We start from the raw sequence: 13,323 nt of genomic DNA on the forward strand, positions 1-13,323 counted from the left end.
ACTCGGACGGCCAGCTTAATAGTCGAGGGGATTAACCCCCTACCCCCCCCCCCCTCGGTAAGGGGAGCGGCCGAACCCGAGATCCGCAACAATATATATATATATATATAAGGTTTCGGGACCAAGTCTCGCTCGTACCTAAATCCCTGCGCCGCCACGGAAGCGGGGAAGCAAGCCTCGCACGAGCCACGTGTGATTTGGCTTCACCGAGCGGATTGAGTGCCACGTGGTCCGTGCAGTTTTCAGGAGTGGAACCCGATTCGAGCGGTTCTATTCGTACCACGCTTAGTCAATGAGGAAATCACGAGAACGATCGAATGGAAAAAAGGAAGAACACAGGTTTTAATTATTATTCCCACACGTATATACAATGATCGGTATGCAGAGACACAAAGCAGCACTTAGTCAGTCTTATTCTTAACACCCAGACTCGGGCCCATCACACTCACACAGGGGATTGCAGGCAGGTTGATGCTCAGGCCAACCACGTCGACGTGGTCGTCCAGGAACGGCCCCGTCTGGCTCTCCACGGTCTCCACACCGTTTTTGTTGATGTAATATGTTGATGTACCTATTTGGTGAGCACGTTCTCAACTACTCTGAATGCTTTTCTTTTGTATGATGACTGCCTATTTTATCCTCCATAGATGGCGGACCTCCCAATGGATGCAGCAAAGATTGATCGTGTAATCAGAAAAGGCCGCAAAGCAAAGTAGAGAATGTGATTTTTCTTATTATAATTTTGCAATCAATTACATCTTGACAAAATACTGCTATAAATGATCTGGACCATTGTTGAAGTCAAAAGATTTATGGACTGCGAAGATTTTCCTGCAGTCGCTGCAGGTGTTCTGCATATCAGAAATGGTGATAATGGAGATTGCAGAAGCATGAGCAAAGAAAAGAAAGATTGTTGAGCTGCAGGGGTGCACGTTGGTCCACCAGAAACCACTTCAATCCAGGATCACTGCTCACCTCCATTAACACCAAGTTATTTGGCATGCTCAGTAGCCTCAGGCCTGATATGTTTGAGGGGAACCGAGGATCCCCTGTCCCCTCATAGTTGGAAATTTTGCATTAAAATACATATTAAAATGATGGAAATACATTAAAATAAGTGTGCTTTTCATCTAAAAGGGGTCACAGTCACATATGGTGTGAAAATGTGTCACCTAGAGAAATACCCCACGAAGCTCTGCATTGTTAAATATGCTCTCTTGTTGCTGTTATGTGTGAGACAGTACGAGAAACAGAGAGAATCTTACATCTGGAGGATACCTGCATGGAAGATGACTTTGATGATGGTGAAGCCGCCGATTCTGAAGATTCGGAGTATGAGGCAGAACTCCTGGTAGGGCGTTCAAGTGTCGTTCTAGTATTGAAATTGTTTTTAATCAACCAAGAGGGTGTTACGTCACCTCTCCCATCTGTTTGCATATTTAGATGTGATACCTTCCCACTGTAGCTTAATATTGTTGCGGTTGTGCCATAAAGGCAAACGTTTTTACGTTGACGTTTTTAAGCATGAACCTTTAAAACCTAGCTCCTCCCTCATTTTTGATCCAATCGAGGAGAAAATTCACAGATCTGTTCAGCATGTCATTGTACTAAAATGTCATTTTAGAATTTTCGATAGGTCACGTGGTTTGGCAGATATCGTTAATTAAACGATTTTCTTTTTTAAATGGATATCTCTTGAATCGCTTGCTTGATCGGCGTGGAAACTTCATACTCTAGTAGAAGTCATGAAGAGTAACAAGTGTGCAAAATCTCAAGATGATTGGATGTACGGTCTGGAAACTAGAAGTTGTTATTGCCTGAAGAAGAAGAACCACAACACATTTTTTTTGACCAGGCCATGTGACATAACCACCTCACAAGCTAAGGGTAGCTCGAAATTAAATTGTCTTCGGATTTGACAGTCGCTAGAGGGTGTTAATATTCGAATGCAACAAATCTGGGCAAATTCTGATGAATTTTCGTAAAACTACACGATATTGTCATTTACATTGGAAAATAACATTGTAAAACTCTCCGTTGCCTCGGCTTATTTCTCGCTCTGAAGTTCATCCTGTCTTCAATTTTAAGGAGAAAGAGAGGTATCTATCTGCAAGCATTGGTGACCTTTATTTTGTGGAAATCCGATTTAAAATGACGAAGTTATCCAAAATCTAACATTTTAAATGGGTCGTATTTCCAAAGTGAATCTTCCACAGGTAAAATATCCACACGTGCAGGCACACCTTACGGCGTCAATTTGGCCTCCGATTTCAAATCGGATTTCGATTGTCGTATTGCCTCGGATGAGTTAACAAAATACCACAACAAATTTGGTGACAATCATGAAAAATTTGACCAAGTTCGATCGACGGGATACTTCGTTTCTACGCTGACATACTGGCACTGGCCACGGATGACGTCATGCCACGGCAGGACGTTCTTCCACGGGTGGCAGATATCGTTAATTAAACGAAAATATTTTTTTAAATGGATGGGGTGGGGGGGATGTGTGTGTGTGTTTGTGTGTATGGATGTGCATGTGTGTGGATGTCTGTGTGTGTGTGTGTGTGTGTGTGTTGTGTGTGTGTGTGTGTGTTGTGTGTGTGTGTGTGTGTTGGGGGTTGGGGTGGGGGGATGTGTGCGTGTGTGTATGTGGGTGGGGGGGTAGGGGGAATGTGTGTGTGTGGGGGGATGTGTGTGGGGTGGGGTGGGGTGGGGTTGTGTCAGGGGATGTGTGTGGGGTATGTGTCTTGGGGGGTGGGGGGAGGGGGATGTGCGTTTGTCTGGATATGTGTGTGCGTGTGGGGGGAGGGGTGGTGCGCGTGTTTGTGTGTGTGTGGGTTGGGGGGGGGGATATGTGTGTATGTGGGGGGGGGGGGGGGGTTGGGGTGTGCGTGTGGAGGAGAGGGTTGGATATGTGTGTGGTGTGTTTATGTGTGGAGGGTGTGTGTGTGTGTGTGTGTGTGTGTGTGGCTGTGTGTGTGGGGGGATGTGTGTGTATGTGGGTGGGGGGGTAGGGGGAATGTGTGTGCATGTGTTTGTGTGTGTGTATGTGGGTGGGGGGTAGGGGGAATGTGTGTGTGTGTGTGTGTGTGGTGTGTGTGTGTGTGTGTGTGTGTGTGTGTGTGTGTGTGTGTGTGTGTGTGTGTGTGTGTGTGTGTGTGTGTGTGTGAGTGTGTGTGTGTTGGGAGTGGGGTGGGGAGATGTGTGCGTGTGTTTGTGTGTGTGGATGTGTGGATGTGCGTGTGTGTGTATGTGTGTGTGGGTGTGAGGGGGGTGGGTGGATATGTGTGTGTGTGGAGGGGTGTATGTGTGGAGGGGTGTTCGTGTGGGGGGAGGGGTGTGGGGGTGTTTGTGTGTGTGCATGTGTGTTAGGGTTGGGCATGAGGGGGGATGTGTGCATGTGTTTGTGTGTGTGTTAGGGGTGGGGGATATGTGTGTGTGTTTGTGTGTGTGTGTGTGTGTGTGTGTGTGTTGGGGGTGGGGCGGATGTGTGCATGTGTGTGTGTTAGGGGTGGGGGGGATGTGTGTGTGTGTGTGTGTGTGTGTGTGTGTGTGTGTGTGTGTGTGTGTGTGTGTGTTGGGGGTGGGGGTGGGAGGACGTGTGCATGTGTTTGTGTGTGTGTATGTGGGTGGGTGGTAGGGGGAATGTGTGTGCATGTGTTTGTGTGTGTGTATGTGGGTGGGGGGTAGGGGGAATGTGTGTGTGTGTGTGTGGGGATGTGTGTGTGTGTGTGTGTTTATGTGTGGAGGTGGGGGTGTTTTTTTGGGGGTGTGTGGGTTTGGGGGGGGTGGATATGTGTGTATGTGGGGGTGGGGGGTGCGTGTGAAGGAGGGGGGGTTGGATGTGTGTGTGTATGTATGTGTGGAGGCGTGTGCGTGTGGGGGGAGGTGGGATGTGTGTGTGTGTGTGTGTGTGTATGTGTGTATGTGTGTGAAGGGTGTGTGTGTGTGTGAAGGGTGTGTGTGTGTTTGTGTGTGTGTGTGTGTGTGTGTGTGTGTGTGTGTGTGTGTGTGTGTGTGTGTGTGTGTGTGTGTGTGTGAGTGTTTATCAGGGTTGTATCCAAGGGGGTTGTGGCAAAGCATGTCCAATGAAAGTGGGGTTGTATCAAAAGTGGGGTTGTATCAAAAGTGGGGTTGTATCAAAAGTGGGGTTGTATCAAAAGTGGGTGCGAGTAAACCGGTCATCACTGCCAGCAGTTTTAAAGTGGCAGTTCTAGTTATTATTATTATTATTACATGGGAGGTGTGCCAGGAGGAAACCTTTGCTGCCCAGAAAGAACATCAAGGCAAGACTAAAGTTTGCCAATGAATACCTCGGCAAAGACCAGCACTTCTGGAACAATGTGCTCTGGACAGATGAGTCAAAGGTAGAGCTATTTGGCTACAGTACCAGAAGACATGTTTGGCAAAAACCAAAGATAGCATTTGACCACAAGAACCTGATACCAACTGTAAAGCATGGTGGTGGAAATATTATGGTTTGGGGCAGCTTTGCTGCGTCAGGGTCTGGGCAGCTCACCATCATAGAATCCACAATGAATTCTTCATTGTGCCAGAGGGCGGTTGAGGATAATGTGAGGCCATCTGTCGGTAAGTTGAAGCTCAAACGAAGGTGGACCTTGCAACATGACAATGACCATAAGCATACTAGTAAATCCACCAAGGAATGGCTGAAAAGAAAGAAATGGAGGGTTCTGGAATGGCCAAGTCAAAGCCCGGATCTAAATCCCATCGAGATGTTGTGGGGGATTTGAAACGAGCTGTGCATACAATTTTTTGTTGAATAAATTATTGCAAAGTCAAATTTTCATTGTTTTTTGTTCAATTAGATCACCTTTATCTATAGATACTGTTTAAATGAAGATCAAATATTGATATGTCCACATATGTTAAAAAGATTTTAAAAAACATTTCATGGGGTGTACTTACTTTTTCCACATGCGAAATTTGCATTTACGTATGTTTATTTCAATTATACAATGGACTACAAAATGTAAATGTTTCATGATATTTGTTATATTATATCACCTTTATCTGTCAATATTGTTGAAATGAAGATCAAATAGCTGTACGTTGAAATATGTTGAAAAAGTCAAAACTTTACATGGGGTGTACTTACGTTTTCACGTGACTGTAGATTACAGCAGAGTGCTCTTTGATGTTTCTTCCAGGCTGAACTGGATGGTATTCTCGAGGAATCAGAAGATTTGGAAATTACATCCTCAACAAAGTGGCCTGCATTCCCAAGCCCATGTACTCAGGTACACAGGTAGCTTCTTCCCCTCCCCCACACGACCTCAACTTCTGGTCCAGGATTGTGGTTTTCTGGCTTTCTATTTATGAAGCCTTGAATTGTGGCCAAGTGCACAAGTACATGTACTAACTCAGGCAGGTTGAAGTGTTGTGGTGGTCAGGTGGTGGAGGCGCAGTGGTTGAAATGGTTTTGTGGTGGTTGAGCTGTGATTGAGGCATGTGTTCGGACAAGGTGAATTTGAATTGCGAGCGAGCGTTGGAATGGTGTGCTTGAATGATGATTTATAAAAGTACTTTTAGTAGGAGACCAGCCTGTAGGTCCCGTGACCAAATTCTGGGAACAAAGGTTTGAAAGTGTTTTTGTGTTCCCTGATGAATACCAAACAATTTTGACTTGGGCTGCCCCCTTGAAAATGTCAGGCATTTCCAGGAAGGGTCAACAAAGGTCAAACAGGGGTCAAAATTCAAATATATTCCAATCGTGTCGATATGCATATCAAATTACTTGTCTAGTCATGAGGATTCCAAAAATTTTCGTATGGAAATTACATCGCCATAACTTCGCCATGATGACTGGCGAAGTTAAGTGATTGTTCCCATTTGTATTTTCGTTAAAACTGTATTTATTTATGGTGTTGTACGTATATTGTGTCCCGACGAAGATTTTTCGGTGCAAATCTTTCATACCTGTATTGAAAATCGTGTTAATTCGTGTCGTGTCTTGAGGCCTTGTACAGTGTACACTGTACAACCTTGAGGCTTTGTTTTTCTCTCAGCGGTCCGTCGTTTGTGATCCAATAACTTTCGTTCTCTGTATTCCCAGTCTTTTCACCCATAGCCTACTTCCTTGTGTAAATCTCAACTCAAAAAAACAAACAAACAAAAAAAACAAACATTTCCTTCTCTGTTCTCATTCGTTTATTCATTCTTATTCGTTCGTTCTTCGACCACGTGTTTCTCCCCCATTTCCCCAGATAGTTTTCACTGTTATTAACCTTCAATGTTTACACTTTCCCCTCAAGTTATGTATTCCGTCATATTTTATAACACCTTTTTCTTCTTCTTCTTCTTTAAAAGGCTGCTTTCGACTTGCTCACCAAATCAATTCATCCCAAAAAAAATATCCATCTCCTATAGTGCCTTTTTTCTACATTCCCTAAACTCTCCTGCACTCCATCCTCCATCCAGCGTCCTTAAACGTATTTTTAACTCGAAGGTCACAAGAAACTCATTTTGCAATAAATGTTCGTTTCCCATAAATCGTACACTTTCTAAAATCCAATCTCACCCCTCCCCTCCAAATCTTCCCCATAACCCCTCCCCTCCAAATCTTCCCCATCACCCCTCCCCTCCAAATCTTCCCCATCACCCATCCCTTTCAAATCTCCCCCCTTACCCCCTCCCTCCTAAACTACCCCCTCACCCCTCCCCACCAAGACGCCCCCTCGCCCCTCCCCTCCTAGACTCCTGCCTCACCCCTCCCCTCCAAATCTCCCCCATATCACATCCCTTTCAAATCCCTCCCCTTGTCCCTTCCCTCCCAAACTCCCCCCTCACCCCTCCCCTTCAAATCTCCCCACCCTCATTGCTTCTCAATTTTCCCCCTCTCACTTCCCCTCCTCAAAGCGTCCTCCCTGCTTCTTCCCCCTTCCAACTCTCACCTCCATCTCCCCCAACCTTCTGCCTCGCTCTTCCTCCTCCTCAAATAACACCTCATTGTTCCTCACCCAATCACCATCAAACCTTTTGTCCGCCCCATCCTTCCCTTTCTCCGAGCTATTCTGAAATCTCTGACACACCTTCAACATCAACAGCTCTCCCTACCTCTTCCACCTCTTCCACATCTTACCCTACCCCTCCTCCCCCCTGTTCTGTATCTGATGCTCCCCCTTCCTCTTCATTAACGGTATGGACCTCAAACATCCGGGGCCTTCGTTCAAACTTAACTGATCTCTCCATACAGGTTGCTTCTGTCAAACCAGATGTGATCTGCTTAACAGAAACTTTCCTCCTTTATGATGTCTCTGATTCCTTAGTATCTCTCCCGGGCTACTCCCTCCTCCGGTATGATAGACCTGAGCCTCGTCCTGGAGGCGGGGTTGCTATCTTTATCAAAAACTCTCTTCCTCACTCGCCCTGCACTGCACCCTCTCCACCTCACCCCCAGGAATACCTCTGGCTACGGCTTCCCCTTCGCTCCCACCTCTTGTTCATATGTGTGTTGTACCGTCCACCAAACAGTGATGACTCCATCTACATCTCGCTGTCTGATAATATGGACCAACTTCTATCTACTCATCCCAACTCTCTCTTCCTCATATGTGGTGATTTCAACTGTCATCATGCCAGTTGGCTGGGTGTGGGTACCTCTCTCACCAGCCATGGCTCCTCAGCAAAGGACTTCTGCGACTCACTGGGACTGACACAATCTGTCAATTTCCCGACCCGGATCTCAGTCAACGGAACATCTTCTCTTCTGGACTTGGTATGACTAACTTCCCTGAAAATGTCTGCTGCTCTTCTTCTGCTCCAATCGGATCATCTGATCATGTCCTTGTTAAAGTGGACATCTCTCTGACCATCCTCAGGGAGCCTGATCAGCGTCGACGAGTCTGGCATTTCACTCAGGCCAACTGGCACGGTCTTCAAGCAGCCATCAATCATCTGGACTGGTCTCCCATCTCTACCACCTCTGACATAAACTCATCCTGGGAATTCTTCCAAAGTAAATTGCTCTCTCTCATGCACAGATTTATCCCATCTCGTCTTCAGTTGTCATACCCTTCCTCCCGTCCATGGTACACGGAATGTTGTGATGAGGCTGTTGCCCAGAAACAACTTGCCTTCGTCTCCTGGAAAGCAAATCCAACGGAAGGAAATCTCATTTCCTTTCACAAAGCCCGAAACAAGTGTGTGTCCACCCTCAGGAGAGCCAGGAACAATATCTCTCCGTTCTCAAGACCGAACTCTCTTATCTGTCTCCCTCTTCCAAATCCTGGTGGCGTCTGGTCAAATCCGTTTCTGGTGTTTGTTCCCCCTCCATCCCCTCCCTTACCTCAAACGGCTACACAGCTGACTCCGCACGTGAAAAAGCTGAATGCCTCAACTCTGTGTTTGCCTCTAAATCTTGTGTCCCAAACCCATCCCTCTCTGTACCCACCATACCCAGTCGTACCCTGCTGCTCCTGGACTCCGTGTCCTTTCCTCCTGACAAGGTGGAAAAGTTTCTGTCAACCCTCGACTCTGATTCTGCAACTGGACCCGACGGCATCAGCCCACGGGTCCTAAAATCCTGCTCTGCTGCTCTATCGCACCCTCTCTCTGTTCTCTTCACCCTCTCTTTTGCTCAAGGTCAACTGCCATCTGCTTGGAAATCAGCCAACATCACCGCTTTGCACAAAAAAGGTGCAAAAACAGATCCTAGCAACTACAGACCAACCAGCCTTCTCCCAATTATCAGCAATGTCATGGAATCCATCATTGCTTTGGATATGAAATCTTTCCTCTTCTCCAATGGCTTGATCTCTGATCATCAATTTGGTTTCAGACCAGGTCACTCTACTCTGGACATGCTGCTTCTGCTGTCTCAACAATGGATGGAGGTCCTCAACGCCAAACAGGAAATTAGAGCTGTCTCCCTCGACATATCACGTGCCTTCGACACGGTCTGGCACCCCGCTCTGCTCACCAAACTCTCCTCCTTTGGTATCCATGGAAATCTCCACGCATGGCTGGCGGACTTCCTCTCTAGTCATCGTCAACGTGTGGCCCTGAATGGGTTTCTCTCATCTCCTCTTCCTGTTCAGGCTGGAGTTCCCCAAGGCAGTGTTCTGGGCCCCGTGCTTTTTCTGGTCTTCATCAATGATCTCTCTGACTCTCTTGAAAATCCTCTCTATCTCTTTGCTGATGACTCCACTCTCTGCCGCTCCAATCCTCTTCCCTCAGATCGGCAGTCTGCAGCCTCCTCACTCTCTGAAGACTTGGACAAAATCACAGACTGGTCAAACAAGTGGAACATGTCTTTCAATCCTGACAAATCTCACACTCTTACTATGTCTCTCCGAAAAGATCGACTCGACAACCCTCCCATCTACTTTCTCAACAATCCTCTCCAAGAAGTTCTGTCGCTCAAGCTTTTGGGTCTCACTATCTGCCATGATCTTTCCTGGGAAAACCACATTTCCAAGCTGGCCTCCAAAGCCAGTCACCGACTGGGCATCCTCCGTCGTGCGGTCCTTCCTCGGCACACCTGAGCTCCTCACCACATACAAGGCTTTCATCTGCAGCTCAATGGAATACTGTTCTCCCCTATGGGCCGGTGCTCCTGCCTCACACCTAGCTCGGCTTCACGCTGTTGAAACCAAAGCTTTCAGAATTATTGGAATCTCCCGCGATGAAGCTATCTCTGAGGGCCTTTCACTCACTCACCGCAGGCAGGTAGGTGGTCTTTCTGTCGTCTACCGACTCCTCTCCGGCCTTGCACCCCCAGCTCTCTCTGTGCTCTGTCCCCCAAATATTCCTACAGGTCGCACAAGATCTGCCAGCAACCCTCTGATGGTTAAACTGCCGAAATCTCGGCTCTCTGCTCACCTTCACTCTTTCATTCCTCTTTTCTCCCGCCTCTGGAACAAACTCCCTTACTCCCTTCAATCCCACTCCTCCCTCCAGGTCTTTAAAACAGCTGTTCACCACCATCTCTTATCTTCCCCCATCCAAAACCTTGATCTTTTCTACCCCCGCTAATTCACCCCAGATCCACCTTGTTTGAAATTCCAACTTCTTTCCTGGAAGTCCTGGCAGTGTCCATATGTTTTATACCTCTCCCACCGCCCCCTTCCCATGCCCCCCCCCCAAAGCCCTCGCCCTCTCTCAGATCTCTCGATGTCTCCATGTCTCTCGGTCCCTGCTCTCAAATGTTGTGTTTGTGTCCTTCCCCCTCTCTCCCCATCTTGTCTACCGCTCCCGATGTTATATGTTTTATGTGTCGGTTGGTCTTTCTGTGTGATTAATGTTCGCTCTTTCACGAGCCTCGATCTTGTATACAAAAAAAACAAGAAGAAAAAAACAAAAAACAAAGTATAGTTTGTTATACCTCCGACCTTAAATGAGGGCGCTATGGTCAAAAACGTCGAAAGGTCAATGCACTTTTGACTGGCGGTCAAATTCACCAACACAGTTAACATTGTCCGATTCTAATGATTTTAGTGTCTAATAATATGTTTTCTGACATGGCAAATTCAAATAAGCAACTTTTAAAAGTAAAGGTGGTTGCCATAACCTTGAAATTTCAAAATGGCTGGCAAAAGGGCTACTGAAAGACTTGAATCAGGATCCTTGGCCAACAATAACACAGTTATTTCTAAACACATTGTCCAATGATGCTTATCTTGCTTTATTGCCCAGCTCATCATCCTACTCAGTGTCATATCCATCAGAATCAGAGTCAGAATCACTGTTACAATCACTAGTATCTGAATCTGTGTCAGAGTCTACAGTGCGGTTTGTTCTGGCATCACATAGACGTTGAGGTAGTGCCGGCTGTGAATACCATATTGGCAAACATTTGCCCTCTCTCAAGCTCCAAGCATGCTGAAGGGGAGATGATGGAGCATCTGGATTCATAAAGTTTAACATGATGAATGCCTGATAGTTGGCCCGTGTTACCTTCAAATTATGTGAATCTGTATCAGGAGGAATCCTGAGAGTCGATTTCCTCTTCATCCCCTCCCACTTTTTGGCCCGAGCTTCTGCGAGTGTCTTGCTTGATTTATCCTTGTATATGTATTTGATGGTATACTGCTCTAGCTGTTTAAGAGTTTGTGATGTCACTGGGAGACATTTCCCAAGCCCTCTAAGTAGCTCTCGTGCCTCTTCTGACTTCATTGTGCTGTCAAAGACTGATGGTTTTCCACGGCCATAGAAACTGGAAATAGCATCTGCACCAGTGTGGATGTGAAATGGGATAATGATATCACTAATATCCGTATCAAGAAGTGTTGCGCAATCAATTATGCTTTTCTTCCTTTTCAGTCCTAGCATACCTTCAATTTGATGTGCCGCATACGATACTAAAACCAACACATCTGTGTCTTCTGCATCAATGACAACGGCATGTTTTACTCCCGACTTTCTTAGTTGGGAATATATGTACAACAGAATGGTGTCTGCTTCCATATGCTGACATGTCAACTCAACTACCTCCTCATCAGTGGACAAATCACTACAGCGTTCCCTCACAGACGTTGTGTGTTTGTGTGTTTGGTTGGTATTGGTTTGTAATTCGTACAAACTTGTGTGTAGTTAATCGTTTTCTGAGTCGTACCTCGTGCGCGGCCTGGTAACTTGGGGCTTCCCTCCCCCGTCAGTGTTTTGTCGGTTTGGGTTATTTCCTCCGCTGCATTGCTTGTTTCTTTTATTTTATTTTCTCCCCCTCACCTCACCTCCCTAGACAAAGAATTCTATATTGATTCTTTCTCCCCTCCCGGACACGTTTGTTCGCTCTCCTCCTCGTCTCGGCTTGTGCCCTGCCCCCTGTATCTCGTTTCTCTCCCGCCTCTGCTCCTTCCTTCTCAAATCCACGTTCTCGCTTGGAGACTTTTCCCAGATTGTTTTTCATGGTTTTCATGGTTCTGTTTGGATATTGTTGAAATATGTTTAAACTGCAGCCGTGATGCTGACGCCGCCCCCCCCCCCCCCCCCCCAGAATTTCCATGTTTTAAACGTTTCCCAGTGTGTACCCTGGTCAGAATAGGTACACCGTATCCCTGCGTGTCGTAAGAGACGACTAAGAGGGTTGGCGTCAGGAAGGGCATCCGGCCATAAAAAACATTGCCTCAAAAAGAGAACCATGACAATTACAACTACATATTGGCAGGGTGCAGCCCGAAGTGGAGATCGGTTTCTGAGGTTTGGGACATGGAATGTAGGGACAATGACAGGGAGATCAGGAGAAGTGGTGGAAGTATTGGTCAGAAGAAGAGTGGACATATGTTGTGTGCAAGAGACGAGATGGAAGGGAAGTGGTGTGAGAATGGTGAAGGGTAGGCAGGGACAGAAATACAAGTTCGTGTGGCAAGGGTGCCCGGAGGGCGTGAATGGTGTTGGTGTCCTGTTTTCTGAGGAGTTTGTAGACAGTGTGGTGAGTGTGACTAGAGTGAGTGATAGGTTGATGATGGTGAAAATGATGATTGGAAAGCTCTTGGTGAATGTCATCTCGGGATATGCTCCGCAGGTTGGTCGAAACAATGAAGAGAAGGACAAGTTCTGGTGTGCGATAGAGAAGCTGATGGAAAACGTGAAAGATGAAGAGGTTGTTGTGGTGGGAGGAGACCTGAATGGACATGTGGGAAGGAGTATGGATGGTTTTGAGGGAGTTCATGGGGGTTACGGATATGGTGTGAGAAATGGAGAAGGTGAAAGGATTTTGGAGTTTGCTGATGGAGCTGATTTGTTGATTTGTAATACTCAGTTCCAGAAAGAGGATAATAAGCTTGTTACATACACGTCAGGTGGGTCGACGACAACCGTTGACTACCTGATGGTGCGGAGGCGAGATAGGGGGCACCTCCGGGACACAAAGGTGATCCCGGGGGAGGAGGCTGTTTCACAGCACCACTTGGTTGTCTGCGACATAAAAATGAAAGGTGCGAGGAGAGCTCGGCGGGTGAAGTACCAACCAAGAATGAAGGTGTGGAGGTTGAAAGAGGTGACAGTAAGGGAGGCATTAAAAGAGAGGCTGAGTAGGGTAGAGGATGATGTGGTTGAGCTTGAAAGTGGTTGGATGTCAATGAAAGCTAGTCTGTTGGGAGCCGTTGGTGAGGTATGTGGATGGACAAAAGGACCACCGAGGCACTCGGAAACATGGTGGTGGGATGATGAAGTTGGAAAGAGGATTGACGAGAAGAGGAAGAAGTTCAAGGAGTGGCAGAAGGCGAAGGGTACGGGAGCAGAAACAGCAGAGCATGAAAGTTATAAGGCAGCCAGGAAGGCTGCAAAGAAAGAGGTAGCAAAGGCGCAGGAGGCATGTCGGAAAATGTTCGGAGAACGCTTGGATTCAGAAGAGGGTCA

This window comes from Myxine glutinosa, chromosome 2 (genome assembly GCF_964187855.1).
Source record: "Myxine glutinosa chromosome 2, kmMyxGlut1.1, whole genome shotgun sequence".
Taxonomy (NCBI): Eukaryota; Metazoa; Chordata; class Myxini; order Myxiniformes; family Myxinidae; genus Myxine; species Myxine glutinosa.